General features: G+C 40.4%; 1 long non-coding RNA gene across 1 annotated transcript; it reads right to left on the minus strand.

Moving 5' to 3' along the window:
* Positions 1–13,955: 13,955 nt before the first annotated feature.
* Positions 13,956–26,226, minus strand: LOC134415245 (uncharacterized). Its single transcript, XR_010026978.1, has 3 exons — positions 26,167–26,226; positions 23,942–24,081; positions 13,956–15,253 (listed from the first exon to the last, which is right to left on the minus strand). It is a non-coding gene; the product is annotated as an uncharacterized LOC134415245 (long non-coding RNA).
* Positions 26,227–27,479: the final 1,253 nt, after the last annotated feature.

The raw sequence follows: 27,479 nt of genomic DNA on the forward strand, positions 1-27,479 counted from the left end.
AGAACCCCACCCTGTTTTTGAAACACAAGCATGATTTAGAGCCAGGTGATTAAAAATGTATTTTTCATTATTCCACAATTAATAAAAAATGGAATTTCCTCCTGCAAACTCTGCTGTTCTTGTGCCTCTAGCCCATGTCAGCCACAACACTACCACCAGTGTTTTCATAAAGTGTTATTGTACTCAGCAATGCCCGTATTCCAGCCTGGCACCACAGAGTAGGGAGAGGACAGTCACACCCCTCTGCAGGTCGTTCTGTCTTGTGGCCCTCACTGCACGGCCCTGGAGGAGCGTTTATGCTAAATAAGGGGATCAAGGACCACCTCCTGCTGCTGAAACCAAGTGGCCCTGAGATGCTGTTCCCAGGCACAGCTCCTCCGGCAGGATGGGTGTCCGTGCCACGGTGCACATTGTCCCGTGATCTCTGCCACGGCCTGGACTTCCAAGAGATAATCACCCTGTTCACATGGGAACTCCTTTCAGAGAAAGAAGAGCCAGCAAGGTCCATGGTCAGGGCTCCAGTGCTCACATTCAATTTATGGGCGCTTTTATTTAACTTGTTGATGGCCCTTTCTGTCCCCAGCCCAGCACACCCGCTCTGCTCTGCCCAGGCACAGGGCCTGCTCACATTGGCACGGGGCCTGGGATGTGGCTGGGGTTGTGGCTGTTCATGACTGAGGATATATGAAGCGTGGAATTACAGAATCATAAAGGTTGGAAAAGGGCCTCCGAGATCATTGAGTGCAACTGCACAGCCCAAAAATCTACAGATCTCGCAGCCAGGAGGGGAAATGCAGGAAGAACATTCAGACAGGGAATGAGTCAAAGCTGAACAGTGAACAGCTGAACAGTGAAAAATGTCCAAATCTGGTTGCAAATCTTGGAAAGTGTGTCATGAATATGTCAGAGAACTTAAAACTTGGGTCCCTGCTTTCCTCTTACTTTTCTCTGGGTATCCATATTAAAACATGTGGAGAGTACTCAGGTGATTGCTAATGGCAAATAATTGCAGCAGAAGTGAACAGGAACTGTTCTTTGACTTTATGAAACCCTGAACTTACCAAGTTCTCTGAAAAATCCAGTTGAAAGGCATGTTACATGGGGGAAACAGCATTAGAGGACCTTTTTTCTTTTTTTTTTCAGTGTCTTCACTCACGACTTGCAAGAGAAAAATAACAACCCCACCAGGGTGTCAGGAGGATAAATTCATTAATATTTGTGGCGAACTAGAGCACTACAATGAGAGTACTATGGGAAAGCCCATGAGAAAATAATCAGTGCTGCATTTGGATGGAGAGCAGTAAATAATGGATAGGGCAGACATTGAGAGGTGAGTCTAAAAAGAAATATTGAACAACTACCCATTCATTGTGCTCTGTTCATCTTTTCCTGATCCCGCTGTCTGCACCTCCCATGAAGTTTGTTGAGTTTAATCTCATCTGATTTTAGTTTATAAAATAAGATGTCTAGTCTGTGCTTCCCCTGTAGTCAGTGAAAAGAGAAAGGTACCTTAGGAAGCAATTCATCACACTCCCTCTGACAGCTGTGTTAAAATGAGGTGATCACTGTCTGGGGTGTCTATCTCTTTTCCTGGACACACACTGATGGAGTGCAGAGAAACAATATGGCTTAGTCCGCCAGAGTTGGGATGACTTCAGTGTTTAGATTAATCCCTCCCTAAATCTCAGTCTGAATGGAGCAGTGTGCCATCCCAAAGCAGGTAAATCATTTTAACAGCCTTGTTTTCCTTCTGGTTTTCTGTGAATCATGATCTGTTTTGCACAGTGAAGTAAAGATGCTGAAATTTGCATTAGATTGTCACTGACAAGATGCTTCAAAGGTGCTATTTGTGGAGCAGCTGGAGAGTGATGGCATGACACCTGATTAGACATAGAACATCTGGTTTTGTTTTCCCTGTATTGACTAGAGAAGAATCCCTCCCTTTCTTTGTGTCACTGTATGTAGAAGATTCCTTCATAGTACACAAAACTGAAAAAAATTAGAGGGATTTTGAAAGAAATTATTTTGCATTAGGAAACAAGTATCCTTCCTTATCCTGGGCAAATTATTTTAATCATTCATATTGCCAATCTGACCTTTGTGTTATGCCAGGGTGAGGAATCACACACAGTGCAAAACCCCGCTAGGAAATCATACAGAGCCAATAATGAAATTTTATTTTGTGATTGAATATGTATTTAATTTTAAGTCCAAGGCAAAGAGGAGAAATAAAAGCTCAAATGAAATAGTTTAGTAGCAATTAGATGGGGGAGAGGTTTTCAGGCATAATTTTTAAACATTTTATTTATTATCTTTCTGCTATTAAAATGGATTTGTGAGAGCTTACCTGTGTCTTACAAGGACCAGGTTCCTACAAGCTTCTGAGGACCGGGCTTCTTGAAATTGTGAGTAACTAGCTTAGATTTAAATAAACCAGTAACTAGCTTAGATTTTAAATTTTTGCTTTTCATGAAAACCTTGGTGAGCTCAAATCCAGTTGTATTTTATTTGTTATGCATTCTTTTCTTTTTCCAGGATTGCTATTACAAGGCATCTTTTGTAAGTGAAATTCATGACTGTATTTTTGATGGTTAAATTTAAAAACTTATTTTGAAAGGGCGTTTTGTAGGAAAATGCAGAATAGGAGGTTAATTAACAGAAAGCTCAACAATCAATCATCTTCAATTAAAATTTGGCTATAGATAATGCAGTTACAAGCCTGTGTCAGTCTCTTCACTCCAGGGACGAGTCAAATACATAATGCAAATCCACCCTACTTTTCTTCATAACATTAATATTCATTCTATAAAATTTTCATGGTAGGTGAAGTTCTGCATTTTATTTTCTGACAGCAACTCAAAATAGCAGTTTTATGCTGGTCCTCTCATTTGTTTTCTTTATTTTCTAAACACTCCTGTTTCTTGTATCCCCAATCAGGCAACTCCTTTGCCATATGCAAAGGAGGGACACCAAGGCCTACTGCGTCCTATAATCAGTATTGAAAACAAACCAATAAATCAAAGAGCTGGCCAAATGAGATAAGATGGCTTTAGAAGCCACCTAAATAAAAGTCAAGGTGGCTTCCAAATGCTGTCTCAGGTATTACTAAGAATAAAGGTGGAATTGCTAAAAAGGTAAATTCCCTACATTTAGCCATTGCTAAGACATTGCTGGTTTTAGACTTCTGCAGTGACCTGCAGGAAGTGATCATCTGTAGACTGGGGAACCAGAGCAGAATTTCAATGGACTGATTTAAAAAGTTGTGACTTTCAGTAGTTTAAAAGTCTTATTGGAGGTTGGTGTAGATCTATGTTAGAACTGACTACATAAAGACACTTCATTTGCTCCAGTGAAAAGCTGGATTAAATTAGTTTAAGTGGCTTTGCACTGCAGTGAAAGAGGAATACTCACGTGGTTGGTTCTGCCATAGAAATGGCATCTCAGAGAGAGGTGATGGTAAGCAGCTGCAAAGTGAAACATATTGAAGTCCATGTGTTCTGCAGTGAACATCTCCCCATGTCCCAGGGGGCCTGACCACATCAGACAGGCAGCTGAAAAGGCACTTTCTATATGATGGAATTTGTTCCATATTTTTCTGAAGGGTCTGTGAGGTACGTCCTACATGTTCAATGTCCAAAACATGCACTGGCACTCTCTGTATTCTCATCTATTCACAGATGTACAAAAATGGAGACAGGGGCTTCTGCACAATCCCTCTCTCAGCCATTAACTACATGTGTTTACATTACCTTGCTAATTTATTAAATTTTACCTTGTTCTCATATGCACAATGTAACTTCAGTCTATAAACCAGTAACTTCTCCTGGGCAGTCAGTCTGGGTAACACAAAACCCCAGAGCTACCTCTGTGGGTACTTATGGATAAAAGACACAAAGAACAAACTGAGGAAGGACCAGCTCTGGCCAGAACTGCTCCTTGAATAACAGTGTCAGTGGCTACAGTGCAATTTAATGTGGAACGGTTGCAAGAAACTAGAGAGCTCTGAAATGTTAGTGCTGGATGATACGAATCAGGATTCAAGGCATTTTCAATGTCTCATGGCATCCAGAAAGGCTCATGGTCAGACACCTCATCAATCATCCAAAAATAAGAAACCATGCTGCTACTTGAAAACATGAGGCAAAACACAGAGCACAAAATTTTAAATTTTTTAATGTTTTAATTTGCCTTTAAAAATGTGGTTTTGTCCATTCAGGTTTTTTCCCCAGCTTTTTAAAGTGCAAAAAATGGACTCAATGACTATTAGACTTAGGGAGTATACTAGATTAGATTAATTTTAATAACACTATAGATACTCATCAATCATATGTTACCTAATACTCTCTCTCTGAAGGGTTGCTTGAAAATCAGATATTTTCATTTACTAGCAAGGTCTGGATTGAAGAGAAATGTCTCATGCACCATCTGAATTTCATGCTGCAATGTCTATAAATCAAAACTAAGTAAACAGTTTTGTTTAGTGTGCAGACAGTTTTCTCCATGCTTCAGGGCCTTCATACTGATTTCTTTTATGCTGACATTTGTTCTTGTCCATTGACTATTCTGTCACTATCTGCCAGTTTTCTATAACCACATATACTGTCCTTTCTTCTATATTGTCCTGCTATTCTACCCTGTGCTATTTTCTCCTTCTCAACACTCCTTCTCTGAAAGCCTTAAGGAAATATCTGAATGAAACTCCAAGGTAAGAATAGTTTAACTGCATGGGGTTTTTTGACTCCTGAAAAGATTTAAAATCTCTATGATAAATTTGTTTAACTTTCTTCCTCTTTTTTTCCCCCCCTGCTTTTTAGTTTTTTTCTTGTGTTTCAAACCAGCCCATGTTAAGCTGCATTACCTAGTGAGCTAAAACATTAGGGCAGATATGTTGAGGACTTTAGGAAATCTGCACTGAATTTAGTACCCAGGTGAATTATGTTTTTGAGTCATAAACAGATGAAAGGCAGCAACCTTATTTAATTTGATAAGGATGTCTCTTAAACCAGCCAGAAAATGTTCCATTTTGCACCATCACTGAATGTGAAGCATGTGAACTATGTGAAGTACCTTTTATTTTCCTGTTTTGAGCCAAAGTATGTTCTGAGTTGCCAAACAGGAGAATCAGTGTACAACTAATATTATTCCAAAGTCGAGTGCTGAGTGACATTTTGAATTATGTATTCCCACTATTGTGCATAACTACCTTCCAGTCTCTAATTGTGAGTCCCTTTTTGTGCATTTTAAGTAGTTTTTCTTCTTGACTGAATTATAATTTTATCTGAACATTTGCAAGTATGTGTGCTAATTATACAAAAAATCACTCTGCATTCGTTTTGAAACTAGAATATGTTTTCAAGAAAATGTTTCCATTCCATAAATGTGAAATTAAAACTACTGCTAGATTTTCCAGTCAAAAATATTTTTATTCATGTTATATATTAGAATATATTTATGAGACACATAAATAAAGTTACCACTTGTTTTCTACATTTTATTGTAGCATTTCTGTTAATAAAACAAAAATAACCTAAGACTATAATGATAAATTTCTAATACAATATACAGAATAAAATACTGGCCAAATTAATATAGGTTTTTTATTTTAGAGTAATTTTAAGGAAATCTTTTCCAAAAAAATTATTTTCCTTTTACTAGTTTATCTTAGCTATGAGATAGAATTTAATTTTAACTTTAGATATTTAAAATTATACCACTCTACTTCTGATTACACACATAATAATAGGTATTATTTTAAAATTAAAGGATCCACAAAGAAGATAGATTTCTAATGATTTCTTACCTAGTATGGAAAAGGAAGGACAATGAAATACAAATGGTCACTTGAAGACTTAACTGCTTAGTTATTAAATGATTGAAAGGGTAAAGGAAATAAATAATTTTAAAGTAATTTTGAAATGTAATTCTCCATTATACCATCAGTGATCCAGGCACATAGTGATTTACCAATGAAAAATTCAGCATCATATTAGGCAAGAGAAAACCTATGTCAATAGCTACTACAACACATGAGCACTGGTTTCCAGGAGAGAGAACTTGGTGCAAGATGGATAAAGCATTGTTTTTAATAATTCACAAGTTTTTAAACTTTATTACAGCTATTCAGAGCCAAAACAAAAAGCCTGACTCCTAACTTGGCTATTAATATCATGAAATTCTGATCTGTCAATGCTAAAGAATACTCTCCTGGCAACAGATATGCTATACAGAGGAATTACCAGTATAATTAAAAGCTCAATATTGATTTGAGCATAGTTTAACACTCAGATCTGAGTGTAGTTTAATTGTTAATTGTATAAGCTAATTTCTGACAATTAGCATAATGCCAGTACATGTGCATAAGATTCAGCCTGAATGCCATTTTGCTTTTGCTGTGCAGTCCAAAAATTTGTACCATGGGCCCATCTGACTTAAATCACACCTCCTTCACAGAAAGTACAGTATTTGGAAAACTATAATAAAAATTGTTGGGAAAATATGGGAAAATATAATAAATACTCCAAAACTTAGAATATTTAGAATTCTACCGACTTATGGAAAACTGTGTAAGTTCTATAACTGTTATATTATAAATTATAGGAGTTTTAAAAAGCAAATTGACTACACCAAATATTTTCTTTAAAAGTGTTGAAAAGAACCGAGAAAGGCAAGAGCTTAGCCACAGGGAAATCAGATTTCTTTGAACATGGAATCACTAATCAGGCATTGTGTAGGGGAAGTGATCTAAGACTGCACTGCTTAAGTGGTGATTTTGTTCTGACAATGCTTTCACATCCATGTGAAACAGAAACTTTATGTTTGGTAAAATCAGCATTTAGTGATATCAGAAAACTGATCCATGTCACCTTGTGTGCCAGCATGACAGGGACAGCAGGTATGGGTCATGCATGAGGTAGAAGAACTAACTCCATCAGTGGCTAGACTTTTCAAACTGAATTAAGCTGTTCTGATACCTTATGCCTTTGATGTGGTAACAGGACTTTCCGTAATCATGTGAGGAATTGAGTATTGAGGCATCAGTGAGCCTTTCTCCAGCAGGTAATAGAACATTTGCAAGAAGAGTCTTGTGTTTATCTTCCTAGGCTGCCAATCCATTGAACTGAATTGAAATGAATTCATTAATTGAAACCTACTTGAAAGTTTTAGAGAAGGTTTCTGATTCCTGTTAAGCAATATCTGGCTAAAAACTTTCCCCTTTCCTAAATGTGAAGAGAAGAAAATATATGATGTTCCTATCCAGGGAGCTGGGTGAGAGCACTCAACCTTCAACTTGAAGAAGGGACAAAACTCCTGAAATATGTTAAATACACCAGCTCAGGGGTGGCCACTATCTAGGCAACACAGTAATTACTGATGGCCTACCAAAATCTAGTGTTTTCCCAGTGCTTCTCAGTCAAAACACACTGTGTAATGGGCATAAGGCTTGTACTTCAGCCTAAATACCTGACTCCTAGGGAAGAAGATACTGAGATACCTTGTGCTGAGTTTCAGATGCACAGCTTCTCACTGCTGTGGTTACACTGGGAGCAGAGCAGCAGACCTGCAGCATTCCCATTTTCTGAACATGATTCCTTCGCCCAGGGTTTTTCTCCTGGGAAGCTGAAAGGCAGTGAGAGGCCTCAGAGAAAAGAAAAACAATTCTTTTCTCATTTGCTTCTCCTGTGTTGTGCTCATGTGGAATGTTTGGAGATTGTTTACCCAAGGTGATTTCTTGATTGCACTCCAGTGTGAGTTGTTTTGATTCATTGACCAATTAGGGCCAAGCTGTGTTGGGACTTTGGAAAGAGTCACCAGTTTTCATTATTATCTTTTTAGCATTCAGTAAGTATCTTTTCTGTATTCTTTAGCATAGTATAGTATTATTTAATATAATATAGCATAATAAAGTAATAAATCAGCCTTCTGACAACATGGAGTCAGATGCATCGTTCTTCCCTGCCACGGGGCTTGTTGTGCATTTGCAATGCAGCCCCACCTTCTGCCTTGGGTATGGCTGCACCACCAGCAACAGCAGCAACAGAGATTACACAGGATCACTTGGGAAAGGTAAGGGGTAGCAGCTGAAAATGCAGAATAAGAGCAAACAAAAGAAAAGCTGTACTTTAAAAAGAGCATAGCTGGGACAATCTAGAATATTTTATAGCTCCTGCTGGCTGCTCTTCTCTTCTGGAAGAAACTGGAAAACCCCTTTGTAAACTTGAGAGAAGAGCCACTGGGTCTGCTCTTCAGCTGCCTCTGCCTCAAGCTTGGCAGACTGGCTCAAATGGCCATGAATCCCAGTTAAACCTAAAGTGCTGGACTCGGGCTGGTGTGGCCGGGGAGCAAACACACTGGTTTTGCTTTGGGCATGGTGATGTCCACAGAGAGGTGCAGCAGATCCTGGGGGCACTACGTGCTGAACTGTTCCAGCGTGAATCAACACAAGTTTGTTGGTGACACTACTTTAAGGCACCCTTATGCAGTTGGATTGCTGTTGTTCATGAAGAAAAGAGCCTTTTTCTTAACTCTTTTCTAAGGATTAAGTTAGCATTATAGAGCCTGAGGCTTGGTCTTGGGTGTTAATTGGCAAATGGTGTGTGTGGGGACCTGCACAAAAGACTTTCCTTCAGACAGTGATCACATTTATTTTCTTGCCTCCACTGTCTTCTTCAGGGCCAGTAGCTCTACAGACTCTTCCTGAGAAGGCTGCAATGTTCTCATAAGAAGAAAAGTCCTGTAAAAAGTCTATTTCTTAGTAAGTGGATGAAAAAATAAGACCCAGAACAAAATTATCAGTAACATTTTCTAGAGCTGTCATCTAGTTCATCTTCCCTGTCAATTTAATCCATCCTGTTCATATATTACCTTTTCCAATAAGAAGTATTACCTGACTTGCCAATTTACTCTTAATTCTAGACTGCAGAAATCCATTTTGACTTGTCTGAAGTTACACTTAGAACCAAAATGTAAACTTACTACATTCAGAAAAAAAAATCTCAGTTTTTCAGTGGGTCTCAGCCTTCAGGCAAAGATAATTCAAACTGGTTTATTTTCAGCTGTATAACTATGTCCTAGATACAAGTTCCACTCTCCGTTGAAAGCAGAGGGTGGATCTTCCACACTAACTGTGCAGTGTGAGTTAGGACCCCTACACAGTAACATGATGTCCTTTTGATCCTGCTCTTGCTATTGAAAATTTATAAAGATGACAAGTGAATCCTAGCATCTAAAGAGATTGTCACCTGGAGCTATCTGTTCTCTACCCCTCCTTTTCTCCCTGACCAAGGTCCCAGCTGCCTCAGGCAAACAGCCATTCACAGAGGGAGTGATCCTCAGCCACCCTACGGCAGAGTCAGGGAGCTCAGCATAAACTTTCAGTACAGGTGAACATTAACTGTCAGATTTTGGACCAACATTGTAGCACATGGACTGGTATTTGAGCCACCTGGCTCCCAGCTGGGAGGGGATTTTCTGGCTGAACACAGGTCCTGACATTGTTTATAAGGGACTATTTGGAAACAGCAGCATATTCTGATAATGTTTTAATATTCTACATTCTCAGTATCCTCTCAGGACAGACACCTCCCTCTTTCCCCCTATTACCTCTTTTAATCTTTCTGGGGTAAAACTGGCTCAGTTAACACAACACAACAATCATGGTTGTATTAGCCATCTACAGATGGTAGTAATTTCAGATACCATACAACCCTTGAAGAGGGTGCATGTCCACAAGCTAATGTCTTAAAATGGTCACTTAAATGTGACCAACATTGGGCAAGAGAGAGCATTCCCAGGTGCAGTTCTCCATCCCCACCTTTACTGCAGGATGACTATGTCATGAATGAAGCTGTTAATGGCCATGAATTAAAGAAGCACATATCAGTGCTGGTTTATTTTGACAAGCCTAAAATCTTTTGGGTTATTATGGCTGCTTCCCAAAGAGCCTAGCCCATCTTGCAGTAGAGTGAGTAAAACTCAAAAGAGGGGAGAAAGCTAGACCAAAATAGATGACTATGAGCAGGGAATATTACAGCCGCACAAGCAAAAGCCATTCCAGCTTCTGAGTCAGAGTCCTGTGTGAGCATGAGTCAAGTCCCTTAATTGTATCAGCACAACCACAAGAAATTTCTAGCTATGGCACCTTATTGGGGCCCCTAAGCCAAGCCTAAAGTAGGAAAAAGCCCTATGTTTTAAAATTAAATGCCTAACAAAATGAAACCATTTCAAACAGGATTAAACCCAGGTTAACATCTAGAAAAACTGTTGCCTGACAAGTATGCTTTAGTGAGGAAAAGTATCACAAAACATTTGTTTGAAAACAGTAACTTTCCTGTATGCAACCTCTTTTTATTTTGCTGCTTTACTTTACTTTGTGCTGCTGGAAAATTCCTGAAGTTCCTGGCTTGTCCCTCAGTAATAGTAGTAATTTCAGACATAGTGCACACAGTGAATTGCATACGTCAAACCTACTCAGTACTCAAATTAATATGATGAGCAGAAAACAAAAAAGAATAGTGTGGGGGGGGGAAAGGGATGGAGGAAATGTAGTAAATTTAGTAGGCATGCACTGACTATATTTTCTGTAAAATATCAGGGACAAGCACTCAGTTGTTTGTTTTTTTTTGTGGCTGTGGGTCATCCAAACCTGAATGAGTTTTTCATATTCTTGTGATTGTCTTTTCCATATGCAAACCCAACATTTCTTAAAACATATGTGAGTGCTATTTACAAAGTCAGTCCAGTCATAGATGTAAAGAATCCAAATAGATTTCCCCTTAACTCAGTTCAGTGTTATTTTCCAAGCTCCTCTCTTTACACATGCAAGAGTCTTGCATTTAGAGCAGGCTGCCTGAGGTCACAGACAGGATTTAACAAGTGCAAGCCTGCTTAAGGAGGCTGATTTGAACTGAGTGGATACACAGCCTTATTTATGACACAATCATAATCTGAATGAAATTGGTTTATGTCTTGTTCATGTTTAAGAGTACTGTGCTACCCTTATGCAATATTTGCATTGGAAAATACGAGATTTGCATGGGAGTGAATAACTAACATTATTCACAAGGCATTACAGGATTTTACAGTGGATCTTTAAGAAGGAAATCAGGATGATACAGTGGCATTGATTTAAAAATAAAATCTGGATGCTATGTGTGAAATTCTGTTGATTTATTTTAGTGAAAAAGACTGTCTCACCATCACTCCAAATTTAAAATGCAAAATCTCTTACCTTTTAAATAATACCTTTTGCTCCAGAGCACTTGCAGCCTATCTATCTGCATCATGGTGTTAATGCAGGCATGTTGAACACGGAGAAGTGACTTAGTCAGAATGAGAAAGCCCTGTTTGGAGCACATAAGGTCATCTCTTGAATAGGAGGATTTTCTGCTAGCAGCTGCCACTGCTGAATCTGACCAGAGACTGGAAGGCATAATGCCAGAAGCTAGGAGATAAAAAGATCTTCAGGCTGAGAAGCACAAAACTGAAATGGAGAGGAGCTGATCAGCTCTTTTTTCTAGTTTTAAAGATATGTCAGGAAGGTGAGTGAGGCAATGACTGATGGGGTTGGCACCTGTGGGTTTGGCTATGGGGGAAAGATACACTAAGGTGAATTTAATTATCTTTGAAGTCAGCATATTTATTGCAGTGCCTGTCCCTGATATGCACCTTCTTGGTATAGGAAGGCATTTTTCATTTTCAACCTGTCATTAATGGATTCAAAGTAAATGGGAAAATCATGCTTACTCTGTCATAAAAATGTTCACGTGAAAGTTTGCTCTGATAAAAAAATGTAGAGACAAATCCATGTCAGGAAAGATTTGTCAGAATAGTTTTTCCAGAAATCTCTCTCAAGACAGGGGCATCCTGTAGGGGCAACAAAAGGCTTTGCCTGTGTAGCATGCACAAAAACATGTGCAAAAGAGCCAAATAAGCTGTACCACTTCTGTGCAGCAATGAGTGGGTTTCACCTTGAGGTGTTACTGGTATAAGAAGGATGCAGGACAAAGCACCTTGCTGGCCATTTGTATGGCTACCAAGGCTACTTGTTATACCAACTGCTTTGTCTGTTTAAAGTCGCATGTATATTATTTATACCACATTTTATGTCATTCTTAAGACTAGTCTGGTGATGCATAAAGACACAACCAGACAGACTATTGTTCTATCCACACCATGGTTGCTTATCAATTTCTAATGCAATAGTGAGCACATTGAAGAACATATTTAACACCTGATACAATAAAACACATGCAAGAGTCTTGCAGGGAACACATTGGTTTTGCAGAGGCACATATGGAAGAGGCACACACTCTGTTGATTGGGACTTTACTGCTGAAAATATTAATTACTGTTTTTTTTAACCTTAGAGAAACCAACATGTGCCAACTCTCCTGTCATAAGAACATAGCCAAGATAAGGTGCTTTAATTTTGGACTGAGGGGAATTTTCCAAGGTCAGACCCAGCCTAAGAAGACAGGGCAGATCTTGCTAAACTAAACTTATGGTGAACACAGTCCTTGGCTGTGTTTCCAGTTTGGCATATCATATATATCCAAGTGATTTTAGTGGAAAAATATTGGATTTTTTTAGCAGCAAATAACTAGTCTTTGTTATCTGTTCTCATGTTACTTCAAAAGCATTTCAGCAATTCTCTCCATGTAGCACAAAGCTTATAAAAGAGACTTAAATTCTGCATGCAACTGAAATTTGCTGTGGACATCTATGTGTCTAGGACAAGTCTCTGAAACAGGGAGCAGTATGTCCAGGGTGTTTCATTATCTTTGGTGATGCAATTTGTGTTTGGAATAGTCGTGTCCACACACATGGAATTGCTATGCCTACACAGCTGTTACAACATTGCTGCTTTGCATTCTTGGGAGATTCCATGGTTTATTGCCTTGCCTTTTCATGCTTGCTCACTGTGAATACTCCAGTACAGAAAGTACTGGAGTATTTTCTATGATTTTCTCTCATTTCATCACAACTTTGGAAATGAGCTCTGTTTTTAAAGGACTATTGATCATCAGACAAGAAGCACTGAAGACCACTGAGAGGCTCCTGGGGCTACTTGCATACCTTTAGGGGCAGGTGCACAGCTGAAGCTGGAAAGGGAACTGACTAAAATAATTCATGAAATGGTGAGGCTCAGTAGTGATGACATTTCAAAAGGTTTGGGCGTATTAACCTTCAAGAGCCTTAAAAGGAGAAATTGCCCCACAACTGTAAGAAAGGAACACTTCATAAGGGTTTATCTTGTCTTGGTGAAATATACTCATCCATTTTCATCTGTAGAGTCACCATTCTCATTTGGTAACCATTTCTGCAGACAGAAATCCACCGAAAAAATGGTCAGGTTTATTGTGAATGGGAGTTCTTATTGTATGCAAGAACTAAAATCCTGGTTGGTATATATGAGTTGGCAACACACAAGAATTTACTGATGAGACTAAATATTTGAAATGCGTTAATTTTGTTTAGGTCATTAGGTAATTCTACCATTAATGTGACAGATAAGGTTATTCTCACTTCAGGTTGTACCTCACAGAAGGTGGCATTTTCCTGTGATATAGCAGATGATCACTATGGGAAATTTACTAATACTAGAATGACATGATGAGTAAGTCCAAGAAAGTTACATTTTTGGAAATACTAGACTATTTAACGCTATTTTTTTCATTAAGGGCAAATAAAGAAAATAATAATGCTATGATTATTTTTGTCTGTTCAAAAGACTGAGAAAATTTGAGAAGTAAATAAAATAGTGATGGTAAGCTCCTCTGACTGATCAGAAAGACTGGAGTCAGTGATACCCCACAATTAAGTTGTGAAATGAGTGCACATTTGTGAACAAAATGCCTGACCTCTTGGGGCAGAAGCAGGGAAATTTTGATATATGAAGTTTTTTAATATATCACATAAGAGGGATTTTATTGAATTCTGTAAAGCCTTTAATATTATCAAGCAAGGTAAGGAAAATAATTTCAGAAAGTATAAGTTAGTACATACAGTTAGTATAAGCAGCAGAAAATTTTCTTTGGAACTTCAGAAACAGACTACCCCTTTGGGCAGATGAATAAGTTTATAGAGGTCCACCACAATAACATTTTATTTGCTGCCTTGCAATGTGGAATGTGGAATGTGGAAGAACAAACCTGTTCCTGCAAACTGCTACCTCAGTGGATACACAATTAGTGAATGAATTCTATCTCTGAAAGAAGAACATTTTTAGATCTATCTGCTGTCTGTCTTCTGCAAAAGCTGTTTCTAAAGGATCAGGACCATTCTCCTCTACTATCTCTCCTCTTGATCATGTTAAATTTAACCTTTTTTTCCATTTCTCCATAATTTTTTTCACTTTTTTGTGTACAGAGAATCAGTAAATATGCTACACTTTGATTTCTTTTCCTTTTAGTGTAGATTGGACAGGTGTTCCTCCAGTGTAGGCACATGTGGCTGTAGTTGCTGTAATGTAGCATGTATGAAAAAGATAAAAAGGAACAGGTAGTCATTACCAAAGAAATGGCCTCTGTGCCAAAAATAATAAAATATAGCTCTTTCCTTAATTGCACAATATCCTTACCAAAATAGGGAACGGTGTTGGCCTGAAGATTTCTTTTTTAGTACCCGTGGGTCAGTATAAAGTCATCTGTTAAATAGTTATGATTCTGCTGTCACTAAAGATATAAAATAATGAGAATCTCTGTAGTTATTATAATATTTGTGTAGTCAGAGTTGGGTGATTTGTAACAACTCTAAAGCTGAAGGTATAATAAAAAAAGTCAGAATATTTATTTTATCCTCTTTTTTTTTTCTGTTGTTATCCTTTTGTTTCTGCTCTTACAATTAACTTACCTTCTACTTGTTAGGCCACACAATGTTGCCCTGTTAGACATGATGTCTCTGATGAAAATGATAGAATAGGAGAGAAGAGTAACCATGATTAAAAGCTGTCCAGCAGACTTAATCTAAAAGCTGTTTTACATAAGTGGGACTGAGGTCTTGCACCTTGAGGCACTTCAGTGTTCAACTCCAAAGCTGGTATAGAAAATTAATGGTTTAAAATAATTTTTGTATCTTGAAGATTTTGAGGCTCACTTGCTTCCTTTCCTCATGATTATATAACAATTTATTTTTCTTCTTTTTTTTTTTTTAATCTCCATGAGAAAAGAAAAATGCTGCATGGATGTCCAGATGTAGAAGTCTGCTCTGCAAAAGAACTGGATCAGGACTAATCACCACGGGCTCCTTTTATTGTCTGTGGGGGGAAAAATGGAGAAAGAAGAAACTTTAAGGCATGATTCATACCATCCTAATGTAGGCATCTAAAATAGGTCAGGTTCATTGAGCTCTAAAATGTCTGTTTTTCTCTATGGACAGAGGCATGGTCACCCTGGGGAATCACTGGCTTAGATGTGGATATCTATGTTATCAAGTAAGGTGAGATGATTTCCACCCCATGTAACTTTTGTGACCAAGAATAAATATCTATAAAGAACGAAACATTACCTCTATAAAACAGGGCTTCTAATAGAATGACATGTGCTAAAGTTCTTGTTCCACATTGCCTACAATGACCTAGATCCTATAAAACTTAAAGATTGAAATCTCATCCCAAAGAAAAGCACGTTATAATATTGCATTATCCTTCATCCTGACTTGTGAAACTGATTTCTCACTCAACTTAAAACACATGCCAAGAAGTACACAGCAATGATCTAATTAAAGATGTGCACACAGAATTCAGAGCTGATTATTATGTGTATTATAATTACTGCATACAGCAGTATATTAGCGTATACACACATATATATGTGTATATACATGCTAATAGAACACTTAAAAGACAATTATAGATAATGGTTGTAATTTCATACATTAATAAATGCACTATATCGGTATGCACACTAAATAGATCTATGAAAACATAGGGATAAAGACAGCAAGAATATGTCCTTATTTTATTCTGAATTTCTGAAAGACTATTTAGCACAATAGAAATCTTAGTGCTGACATAGTTCCATCACTAATTGGGGAAAAGAAAAGCATTCATTGAATATTTCTGTTTTGCATTTAGAAAGAAAAGCAGTTTCTGCATTGCCAAACTATCATCTATTCTGACATTTTCTAAAGCAGATGGTAAAGAACGTCTATTAATTTTTTGAAATTGGCAGGTCCACATAACTTGATTGAAAGATTTTAAAAACAATTTGTACTGCTCTGCTTTGGCATACTGGAGAAGTCCAAGAGGCCTGGAAAAATCGAATGCCATGTTGATATTTCAGCAACGTAAACAGGATGACCAGGGTAACTCTAGATGAGTTAACGTGACCTTGGTTCCGTGTGAAAGAATGGAACAGCTGATATGGGACTCTGTCCATAAGGAAATATAACATGGTAACATAATTATTGCCAGTCAACAGGACTTTATGCAAAACAGGTTAAGTTAAACAAACTGCATAGCACTTTTATGAGATAAGAATTTTGATTATTTGATTTGTTTAATAAAGGTAACTATGTTGACAAAACAATGCCTTTCAGACTTCTGTTAAGCATTGATACCACATGACACTCTGATTAAATGTTACACCAGAACACAACCAAGACAACATATAATAAATGAGACTAAACCCTAGAACTCAGAATTTCAATGTGTAATTGTTAACTAAAATTTACCAAGTATCACCAGTGTGATGCTACAAAGATTCTTCCATGCCTTAGACAATTATTCAATCAATTTACCTATGGGATGACAAAAAAAAAAAAAAAGGGCATAAACTTAATATTGTCTCTAAATTCTGAAAATGGCAAGAGGAGAGAAATTATGAGGAGAGATTACAAACAGGAAGTGATTTATACAATGGTAGCTAAGTAAAAATTATATGGGTATAAATATTGCCAATTAAAAACTGTTTTGGGAGGAGAACAGAAATTACACTTGCAGGACTGAGTGTAGTGGATTTAAAAAATGGGTAAGCGATGGTTAATTGCTTAAGTTAATGGTTAATTTTTTAGTGCAAAAGAGCACTAAGTTGGTTAATGTGATCCATGGTTTTACACTGGAAAGGGTGAGAACTGGTCTTTTTATGGCTGTTGTAGTCAGACCAAATTAAGCTCTCCATAGAGAAAGACAGAAGCAATGAAAGCTACCATCCTACAGACACATATTGCTCTGTTTTGAACTATAAAACCAAGCAGCTTCCTTGGGATATATTGCAAACACAGCAGATGAAGAAATAGTTAGCAGGGGTTATGTACATCTGCATAAATAAGGCACAAGAAGAACAGCAGGGAGTTTTTCCTTGTTGTGTTTGGGGAAACCAGACTTTGGCTACATTATTTGTAAATAAAGTTGCACAACTTTGCTAGCCTTTGTGGTGTTTGTGTTTTTGTTTTGGGTTTTTTTTTTTTTTATTTCAGTAAGTACAAAACAAGTCTCAGAGTGAATCAAGAAGCTTGAGGCTGTGATGAAATTTTCAAGATTTTTACTGGGAAACTTATCCTGACCATGTCCTGCCTATTTTCCTGTATTCTGGTCCCCAGGGATTTGCTGTGTAAGAGTTGGAATTCTTTCCTGGTCCCTCCTTGGGGCAGCCATCACTGGCATGGAAGGACAGAGCTGTCTGTGGCACACACACACACACCATCCACAGTTACCCTGCTTCCTACAGTCTCTCTTTTCCAGGAACACCAGAGAAAGACACTGATTTTCCACTCTCTGTTTTCCTTCCTAGCATGTTTTTAAAGGGAAAGATGATAAAGACACACTCTCTGCAGGTCTCACCTCACTCTTGCAGTTCAGAAAGGAGAGAGCATGTCTAAAAGAAGTTTGATGGGGATTTGAGGAGCTATATGAGATTGCATGCAGCCAGCCAAGGGACCCTGATCTCTCAGTCCTCTCCAGTCTCCAGGCCCAGGGTTTTGGGTGGAAACCATGGAGCAGGAAAAGGGGACATTTAATATTTAAGTTCCATTTCTGTATGGAGTCAAATCTGAAGTTTGAAGAAACTGCTTGGGATTTGGTAATCGGGTAGAGCTCAGTAGGCTGCTGAAGGGAAGCAGAGGTGAAGCTGAAAAGAAAAAAAAAGCGGGGAGAGGTGAAGCTGAAAAGAAAAAAAACCTGGGGAGATGCATATCTCTTGGTATTAGTCAGTGTCTGTGGATAAGACAGAAATAATGGCAGATAATGTGATGGGGAATCAGAGTGATGCATCAGGCCATGCTGGGGAGCAGCCCTGCAGCACAGGCATACCCCACACACCTCAGGGTGCAAAGCACCACCACTAAAGGTGACTCAATACCGTACAGTCCTGCAGCCTTTTCTCTCTGATCTGACACATAACCCTCCAATACATCAGTTCATGGAATAGAAGAGCCTGAAGCAAAAATAAGTACAAAGTGGGCCAAATGGGGAGAAGTCAGGCAGGAGCAAGGGTACAAATCTCATTGTTAATACATGAGATTCAACAGATTGGAAACCGAGAGGCAAATGGGGGCAGGACTGAGAGTGGTGCTGGGAGAGTGTAGGAGTCAAAAAATCACCTAATCTAATCATTGCTGATATTCATATGGAATGTGAAGATCAATAATGATGAAAAGGGATAAAATGGATAGGTTATAAATAAAGCACTGCTGAACAACATCCCAGCATCTTCACCATCAAGGATATTGTGGGCTTCTGTCTTTAATCCCTCTTCTAAATAGCCTGTAATTCTACCCTTTCTAAAACAATGACCCAACAGCTGGTGTCTTCCTTCTTCCTCTACCATCATCAACAAACCATCTGTGAGAAGAGAGAGGGAAAAAATGAAATGTCTATATTTTGCTCTCACTGGCTGGCTAAGCATCTGTCCCACAGCTGTCACACAGCACTTAGAGAGCAATGGGTAACCTTAAAGTCCAAATGTCTTCCCGTTTCCTGGTTTTCAGGAAAATCATCTGTGTTGTGCTCTGTAATGCCTAAAATGTTTTCTGAAAATTTCCAATTTCCAAAGTGGTCATATTGTATCCAGGCAGCCAAGCAATTAAACATGTTTGTCTTGGCTTTGGAAAAGAGAAAGGGCAAGTGTTAGCTAGTTCTCTAGAGTTCCTTTACAGCAAATGAAGGAAAGTTATTCTGTAATGGAAATATGTCACACCTTTTTTAATGCATTGCTTTGTGATTGCTGACACCAGAACTGTATACAACTAAACATAAGGGTCTTTCAAATTAAGGTGAATGCTTTTGTTAAGTGAGCAGAGCACACAGCGTTGAGTCCATCAGGGTTTTATGCTACAAAAGCTCTAAAAATGCCCTAACTGGCAAGAAAATGAAGTGTGGCATGGTGAGGGGGGATGATATCTGTCTGGACATAAACTTCCTGGTACAAAGTTAATGCCTTAATTCTTTGTAAAAATTTGAATCAGTAGTTGCAATTGTAGGAATCAACACCTACATAATGTGGCTACATATTATCTCCTCCATTATTAAAATACATATTAACCAGATTCACTCAGCTTAATGTTAAACTTCAGAACTACTTGAAGAAAGGATTAATAACCCTCCCTTCATTACTTTGGAGGAACTCTAGAGGCTAAAATGCATTAGTCATTGAACTTTTAGATAGCTGTGGTTAGCTGAGATGAAACCACCTCACCAAACATGCAGGCACAGCCAATCCAGCCAAGTTTACAGCATGTCTTCACTCACCCCATCACTTATGGATATAACCTAATGGCCCCTCAAGGCCTGTGCAGGAAGACTTAAATATCATAATTGAGTTTGATCACAAGTTGTTTGTGCTGCAGAGGACATCAGATCTGAAACCTCCATAGCAGGCTTTAAAATTCATGCTGCTATAATAAATACAACCTAAATTGTGAATATCTATTCTTAAGTAACTTGTTAAGCCTGCAAAAAAGTATAAAATTTATCCAAGAAAACACAACAAAATAGAATGAAGTTGTTGAAAGAAAATATGTCTTGTGGATTGTGATGGTTTTCTTCAGATATAACATCTCTTCTGGAAATGCAGAGTACAGCTGCTGCATTTCTGTAATACCTGGTCTACTGTGGTGGTTTAAAACCAGGTGAGAATTAAACTCCAAATAATCTGTTCCTTTTTCCCCCTGCCTCTGCTCCAGTGAGAGAGGAACAAAGGAAGAGACTATGTGTTGATATAATAATTTATCAAAACCAAACAGCCATGGAAAAGAAACAACAGCATTAACAACAGAAGTGTACAAAGGAGAAAGTGCTTTAGACACAGAGGTGTTCACCACCTTGACCCTGTTCTGCATGGCTGCTGAGACCAAGACAAGATGGCAAGCACTCTCCACAACTGGCATTCCCTGTCCCAGAGCCTAAGACAACGAAAAACAGTGATGGACAAACACCCAAAGAGCTGGATGGTCTGCACTGTGCCACCACTTCCCAGGCTCCTGGCTCGGTTGCTGTTGGCAGTCTTCAGCTCGGCTCCTCTCCACTCAGCTTGGGATCGGCTGGGCTTGGGCTCAGCTCAGGCTCAGCTCAGGCTCAGCTCAGGCTCAGCCCAGGCTCAGCTCAGGCTCAGCTCTGGCTCAGGCTCAGGCTCAGCTCAGGCTCAGGCTCAGGCTCAGGCTCAGCTCGGGCTCAGGCTCAGCTCAGGCTCAGGCTCAGCTCAGGCCGGGCTCAGCCCAGGCTCAGCTCAGGCTCAGCCCTGGCTGAGCCCAGGCTCAGGCTCAGCTCAGGCTCAGCTCTGGCTCAGCTCAGGCTCAGGCTCAGCCCAGGCTCAGCTCAGGCTCAGCTCAGGCTCAGCCCTGGCTCAGCCCAGGCTCAGCCCTGGCTCAGCCCAGGCTCAGGCTCAGCTCTGGCTCAGCTCAGGCTCAGGCTCAGCCCAGGCTCAGCTCAGACTCAGCTCAGGCTCAGCCCAGGCTCAGGCTCAGCTCAGGCTCAGCTCTGGCTCAGCTCAGGCTCAGCTCGGGCTCAGCTGAGGCTCAGCCCAGGCTCAGCCCAGGCATGGCTCACCTCTGCTGCTCTGTTCCTGTGCCTGCTTCCCACAGCAGCCCCGCAGCCTGTGCGCTCTGCTGGGCTCAGCTGTGTTGCCACCTGGAGTTGCATTCTTCCTGAGGGATGGGAAGGGATGGGCAACAGTGAGAGAGGGACAAAGTCTGCAGGGCTGGTCCTGGTGACTTCCTCAGGGAGAAATGGAACAAAATGGCCCCACTTCCAGAGTGTGCTCCCCTTTTCTTCCCCTCCAAGCCCCTGTCTCCAGAGAGGATGCGCAAGGTATAGAATAGCAGCCTAGCTCCAGCCCTTTATCAGCACCTGCAAGAAAAACTAGGATATCTATTCAGCACTTAAAAGTTTAAAATGAGGGACAGGAATTAATTTACTGAAACTAATGAATTTGAGATAAAATATTGTCAGTTCTGTGAGGTCATTTTCAAATAGAAGGGAGCCTTGTCAAGTGATGTGTGCTCCTCAGTCTTGCTGAAACAATTGAGGGAACAGAAACACAGGAATCCTGAAGCACAGGAAGTTCCGCATGAAGATAGGCAAGAACTTCTTTACTGTGCAGGTGACAAAGTACTGGAACAGGCTGCCCAGTGAGATTGTGGAGTCTCCTTTCCAGCAGATATTCATGAGACATCTGGACAATCTTGAGCAGCATTCTCTAGGGTACCCAATTTGAACAGGGAGATTGGTGTAGATGACCCCAAGTGATCCCTTCCAATCTTAGTGATTCTGTGAGTCAGTGACTGGTTTGTAAGATTTTCATGTTTTTCTGAATATTAAAATCCAATTGGAGGCAATGTTTACAGTAGTGTATCAATTTGATTTGTATGTGGAGTGTGGTTACAAGTTGAACCTGTACTTGAAAAAAAAAAATATTAATTACAGAGAGCCTTCAAAAGTGAGAAATATGAAAACTTGCTATTTTTTTTCAATCTGAAAGTAAAAAAAAAACCCCAAAAAAAACCCCAAAAAAACCCAAAAAAAACCAAAAACAAAACCAAAAAAAAAAAAAAACACACACACACTAAATCAACAAGTCATTAAATGGTGTAGTAAGATTACTTCAACATTACCTGCCTAAAGCATTGGTAATGTAAGGATGTCTCAAAGTGGGAATGTTTTGGGGACTGTGGTTTTTACCTTGTAAATATTTCTTTAAATATAGGCAACAACTGTTGTTTTTAAACTTGACTATCCTGCATGAATAACAAGATCAGTTCCCCATAGGCATTTTTCAGCAAATGTTCAATTAACAACTTTACAGCCAGCTACTGACTTCAAAACTATCTGATCTTTCCACAAGCTATAAATTTTATCTGTTTAACTTATACCAGTGTGATAGTTACATTTTTAGAACACTGGCTGTGTTTATCCATTCCTGAACAAAGCAAAAATGTCATTTTATTACAAAGAAGGACACCTTCTCAGGAAATAGCTGCAGAGGAGACTTCTGTAAATAAACGCTGGCAAGGGTAACCCAAAGGCCAAACTGCAGTGCAGCCCCGGGATCTCTCACTAGGTTCAATTTAGTTGGGACTGAGGTTTTTGTTAGCAAACGGACTCAGAACACTTTGTATCAGAAATGCAAGGTCCTTTCAGCTCACTGGAAGGTACAAGAAAAATATACCCCTAGGAAGCTTCATTTCTAAGGCATCTTTCAGGTCCTTACACAACGCCAGCTGAAGAAAGGGTTTGCTTTGGCTTGGTCACTGCCAGGTAGTGAACTGAATCTCAGCTCACTGATCCACTTCCACACCAGCTGCATTCAGGAGGTGACAGCAGCTCTTGCAATGTCTACATTTGGAATTATTCATCTTTAAAAAATCTGCTTCTGTAACCTTGAAAGTTTTTACGAGTCAGCAAAGAGTCTCTCAAAAAAGAAGTGCGTAGGAATGAAGCGAGGCACCCAGAAGCATTCCCTTATTGTATGATTAAATGCAACAAATGAAATTAAAAACATATTCATGTGCCATGATTACCTCATTCTCTTCTGTTACATATGCTGTTCCTTTGCTTAATCAGCAGTTTAACTGAAAACATATACTTCACTTGTATTTTGTCTGTGGTCTCACACTTTAGTAATGAACATGTCACGTTCACATGAATATTTAAAAACATTTAGTGACCATTTCATTTTGCATCCATGAGCACTCAGCAGAACAGGCAAGAACTTTTTATTTTTCCTTTCTGTGGAATTTACTTGACAGCAACTTTTTAATCAAGTTATTATTATTAGACATGCAGATTGCCTCCAACCACGGTAGTGCTTGATACAACAAGTATCTTGGACATGCTATTCCTCCTTCTTATGCCCCACAATCCATGAGAGAGTCTCTGGCATGGGTGGAGTGTTTGAGCCCTTATGCCCAAGAACTGGGAGCAGGTTTCATTCAACCTTTTTCATTAGCACATGAAACTGCATGTGTTTCTGGTGCCAAGAGTTTTGTACTCATCTTGTTGTGATGCTTATCCTTCCTGAAATTAATAGTTGCACTTAATCTGCATACCTGAAAAAACGTGCTTCCAAAAATGTACTTCAAAAAGATCCTCCACCTCTTCCCTCAGGCCATGTGTTGCCTTTGTGCTTCCCCCATGCATATAAGCCCATCAAAATATGGAAGACTGACACTTTTTAGTTCCCTTTACATGCTGAGCGTGCCTGCAGTGTCCATTTGTTAGGAAATGGGTGAGCTGAGGCTGCTGCTTGTCAGTCAGCCACAGCATTCATGGGACTGCAGAAGTGCATTTGCCTCCCCACACTGGCAATACTCCTCAAGTCACTGCATATGTACAGTATATACACTAAACAACACAGAAGGAGGCCCACCATTAATTACCCATCTACACAGTGTCTAACACAATGGAAGCCTGAGGCTCCAGTGAGTTTCCCAGACATTGCCTAAATAATGCAGATAGATGGTAATTTTCCTTGAAAGTAGTCAGCCTGCTCTGAGGGCAAGCCTTCCTCACCTTATGCACATAAAACTTCCACTGAAGGGATACACTGAGAAAAGCAGGCAAGATTTTCCTCTGCAGTGTCTCTATTTCCCCAGATGTCTCTCCACATTCCCGGTGGTCTTGTGCATGCACAGATGAGATCAGCAAATGTCCTGCACAAGTAAGAATTGCACCAAAAGTGTATCCCAAACACTAAGAGATGATTCATAATCAGTTTTACACTCTTTATTTTGCACCGTTAAATTAGCAGATAGAGAAAGAAAAGAAAAAAAAATAAAAGAGAGAGAGAGAGAGAGAAAGTGAAGATTGTTCTTTTCTCTTTGAACAGTAATAATCCTGGAGCTATTTATAGGTATATATACATCACAGAAATCCAACAAAATAGGACTGGAAGTAAACATGAGATCATCTAGACTATCACACTGCCCTGAGTCAGGACAACTGTACTTGTGTCATTCCTGAACAATATTTGCACAGCTTAAAATGCTCTAGTGATAGGGACTCCATAAAAAATCCCTTGACAGTCTACTCCAGAATTGCATTACCCCTGCTGTTAGGAAAACTATCCTGATGTCAAGATAAATGATGGAGGAAGTTAGGCTACCTTCTGAAGTTTGTTTTTTTTTTTTTTTTTTTTGTAAAGGCTAGAGGAAAAAAAGCTACTACCTAAAGCAGATGCAAAGGCCAGAGGCAAATAGCCAAATGAATTGTAAGGCAGAGAGGAAAGCTGAATGATTGGAATGATTTTGTGATTTTGCTGGGGAACAGCCTTCAAGAGCATTCAGAAAAGAACAGAAAAGGTGGCTAGAGTAACCTGCCTTGGGAAAAAAAAAAAGTAAACAAATAGATTTTCAAACAGAATACTACTACAGTAAGAATCAGAATTGAAAAAGCAGAAAACAGACAAGCCCTCTTCTGTTCAAGTCCTGTGGTGTTTGGGCAAATGAGGCTTTGCAAATTTTCTGCAAACATTGCATCAAAGAAATATTGAATTATATCATCCATTCTCATCTTGGAGAGAAAAATACCCTAAAGGACCGTAGATCTTGACTATCCATACAGGTCAGAAAAGTACATTACAAAACCTCTTTAAAAAAAAAAAAAAAAAAAAAAAAAAAAAAAAAAAAAGCAAAAAGGGCTGTATGTTCTCAGAGGCAAGAGGAGTATTGACTTCAATTATTGCTTAAAAATATTTGTCTCTGTTGCTCCTCTAACACTTTGTTTTTTCCCCTAGGACAGAACTGGTTATAGTCAATCAGGCACTTTTCTTTAAATAACAGTATTTTTTTCAATCAGTGATCAATCCAGTAGGAATGAAAGACAGCATTTCCCCCGGAGGGAGGTGAAAAACAAAACAAAACAAAACAAAACAGAACGAACGAACAGAAACCAACAAACCATCAACAACAGAAGGTGTTTGGGAGCCCGCGCGCTGCTGCCTCGGCAGCGCGCCCGCGGTGCCCCCGCGGAGCCGCCAGGGGGGGCGGCCCCAGCACGGTTCCCCCACCGGGGGCGGCCCCATCGCGGTGCCCCCAACGGGGACGGCCCCAGCACGGTTCCCCCACCGGGGGCGGCCCCGACTCGGTGCCCCCACCGGGGGCGGCCCCATCGCGGTTCCCCCACCGGGGGCGGCCTCGGCTCGGTGCCCTCACCAGGGGCGGCCCCATCGCGGTTCTCCCACCGGGGGCGGCCCCATCGCGGTGCCCTCACCGGGGGCGGCCCCGGCGCGGTTCCCCCACCGAGGGCAGCCCCGGCTCGGTGCCCTCACCGGGGGCGGCCTCGGCTCGGTGCCCTCACTGGGGGCGGCCCAAGCGCAATTCCCTCACTGGGGGCGGCCCCAGCGCGGTGCCCCCACCGGGGGCGGCCCCATTGTGGTGCCCTCACCGGGGGCGGCCCCATCGCGGTGCCCTCACCGACCGCGGCGGGGGCGCGTACCGAGGCTGCCCCGCGGCCCTGCGGCTCCGCCATCGCGGCCCACCGCGCACATACATAAAGGAAAAAAAGAAAAAAAGAACCCCACAAAAAACGCAAACCGAACCCGAACCAAAATAAAACCCGCAACCAACAAAAATAGATGTTCCAGGAAGAAAATCCTGGTGATTGCGAAGCGCTGACGCATATCAGCCCCCAGTGCGTAATTTTCGAACCGGCAGCGGAGGGGCGGGAGCGGGGCCGGAGCTGATCCCCACCCCCCGCACGCCCCCAGCCCTTCCCCAGGCTCGCCCCGGCAGCTTTACCAAAAGCGGCGATTTCCGCGGGAGGCGCCGGACGCGCGCAGCCCCCGCACCGGGCGGCGCTACCGAACCGGCGGAGCCCCGCGGCGGGAGGGCCCGGGGAGCCCCGCCGGGCCCAGGGACAGGCTGCCGCAGCGAGACCGGGACCGAATGGGCCCTTTGCGGGTTCACCTGCCGCAGGAAGATGGACTGACTCCTTGTTCGGAGCCCGGGAACTTGCGCAGGGCTTTCCCCAAACACCACCAGCGTATCCGCCTGCCTGGGGACTCCGAGGTTCCGAATCTGCCCCTTGAGATATAAATTTGAGGAAGAAATGATCCAAATGGAGAAAAATATCCAAGTCGTAGTAAAAAAAAATTTTTAAAAATCTGTAAATAAGGCATGCTCCAGATTTTCCTCGGCTTAATCCCCCCTCCCATATAAGAACGTACAAGGTAGTGACATCAACATTATTTCTGTGCATATTTCAAATAATTAATTAAAATATTATTGCTTCAAGAATTACTGAATATGCACAAAGTTGCATAACTGTAATCCCTATTTATTTAACCTGGAATTCTCTGGAAAACTCTGGGTGCTATATTCACTGAAGCAAGTAACCTTTACTTAAGAAAGAAGTATTTTTAGAGTCTGTGATTTCTGAGTATCTTTCCCTCTTGTATAAAACCACCCATAGTTGTTTACACAGGAGCAGGGGGAAAAAAAAATTGACAGCCCCTATTTAAGGATAAGGGCAACTGTATCATTTAGCATTAGTTCTCGCTATAAAGGAATAAACCCTGCTGTTAGGAGTTAGTAAATTAGTGGTATCAACAGAGTCTTTTGTAAAACTATCTGGAAAGATGACCTGTCCTTCCTCCCAAATAACACAGACTTCTCAACTGGATAGTAGCACAGTCATGGTACATTAGCACTCAAAGGAGTTGAGAAAGGTTAGAGAGAAACAAGTTCACCGGAGTTCATGTCCTCTTACACTCAGGTTATGAAATGTATAACCAGAATGACACTGTATCAGGAATATGCAAATAAATGTACCAGGGAATAAAATGACTTCACCTGTTTATGTAGAAGTTCAAGGACATCAAAATATAAATCACTCTGTTTTGTTGGAACAGATAACTGTACTCTTGATAGTATAAGAAAATGTTGCTGACGCACATAATCTTTCTCTGCACCTTTTTCCCATGGCTTCACTACCATCAGCTCCGTGAACCTGGCAACAGGTAGAAGGCAACAGCCAAGCCAAACATCAAACAGATCCCTTTCAACTGTTACTCTTTATCCTGATATTGAAAGATATTTCAAAATTATATTTA

Source organism: Melospiza melodia, chromosome 2 (genome assembly GCF_035770615.1).
Source record: "Melospiza melodia melodia isolate bMelMel2 chromosome 2, bMelMel2.pri, whole genome shotgun sequence".
Lineage (NCBI taxonomy): Eukaryota > Metazoa > Chordata > Aves > Passeriformes > Passerellidae > Melospiza > Melospiza melodia.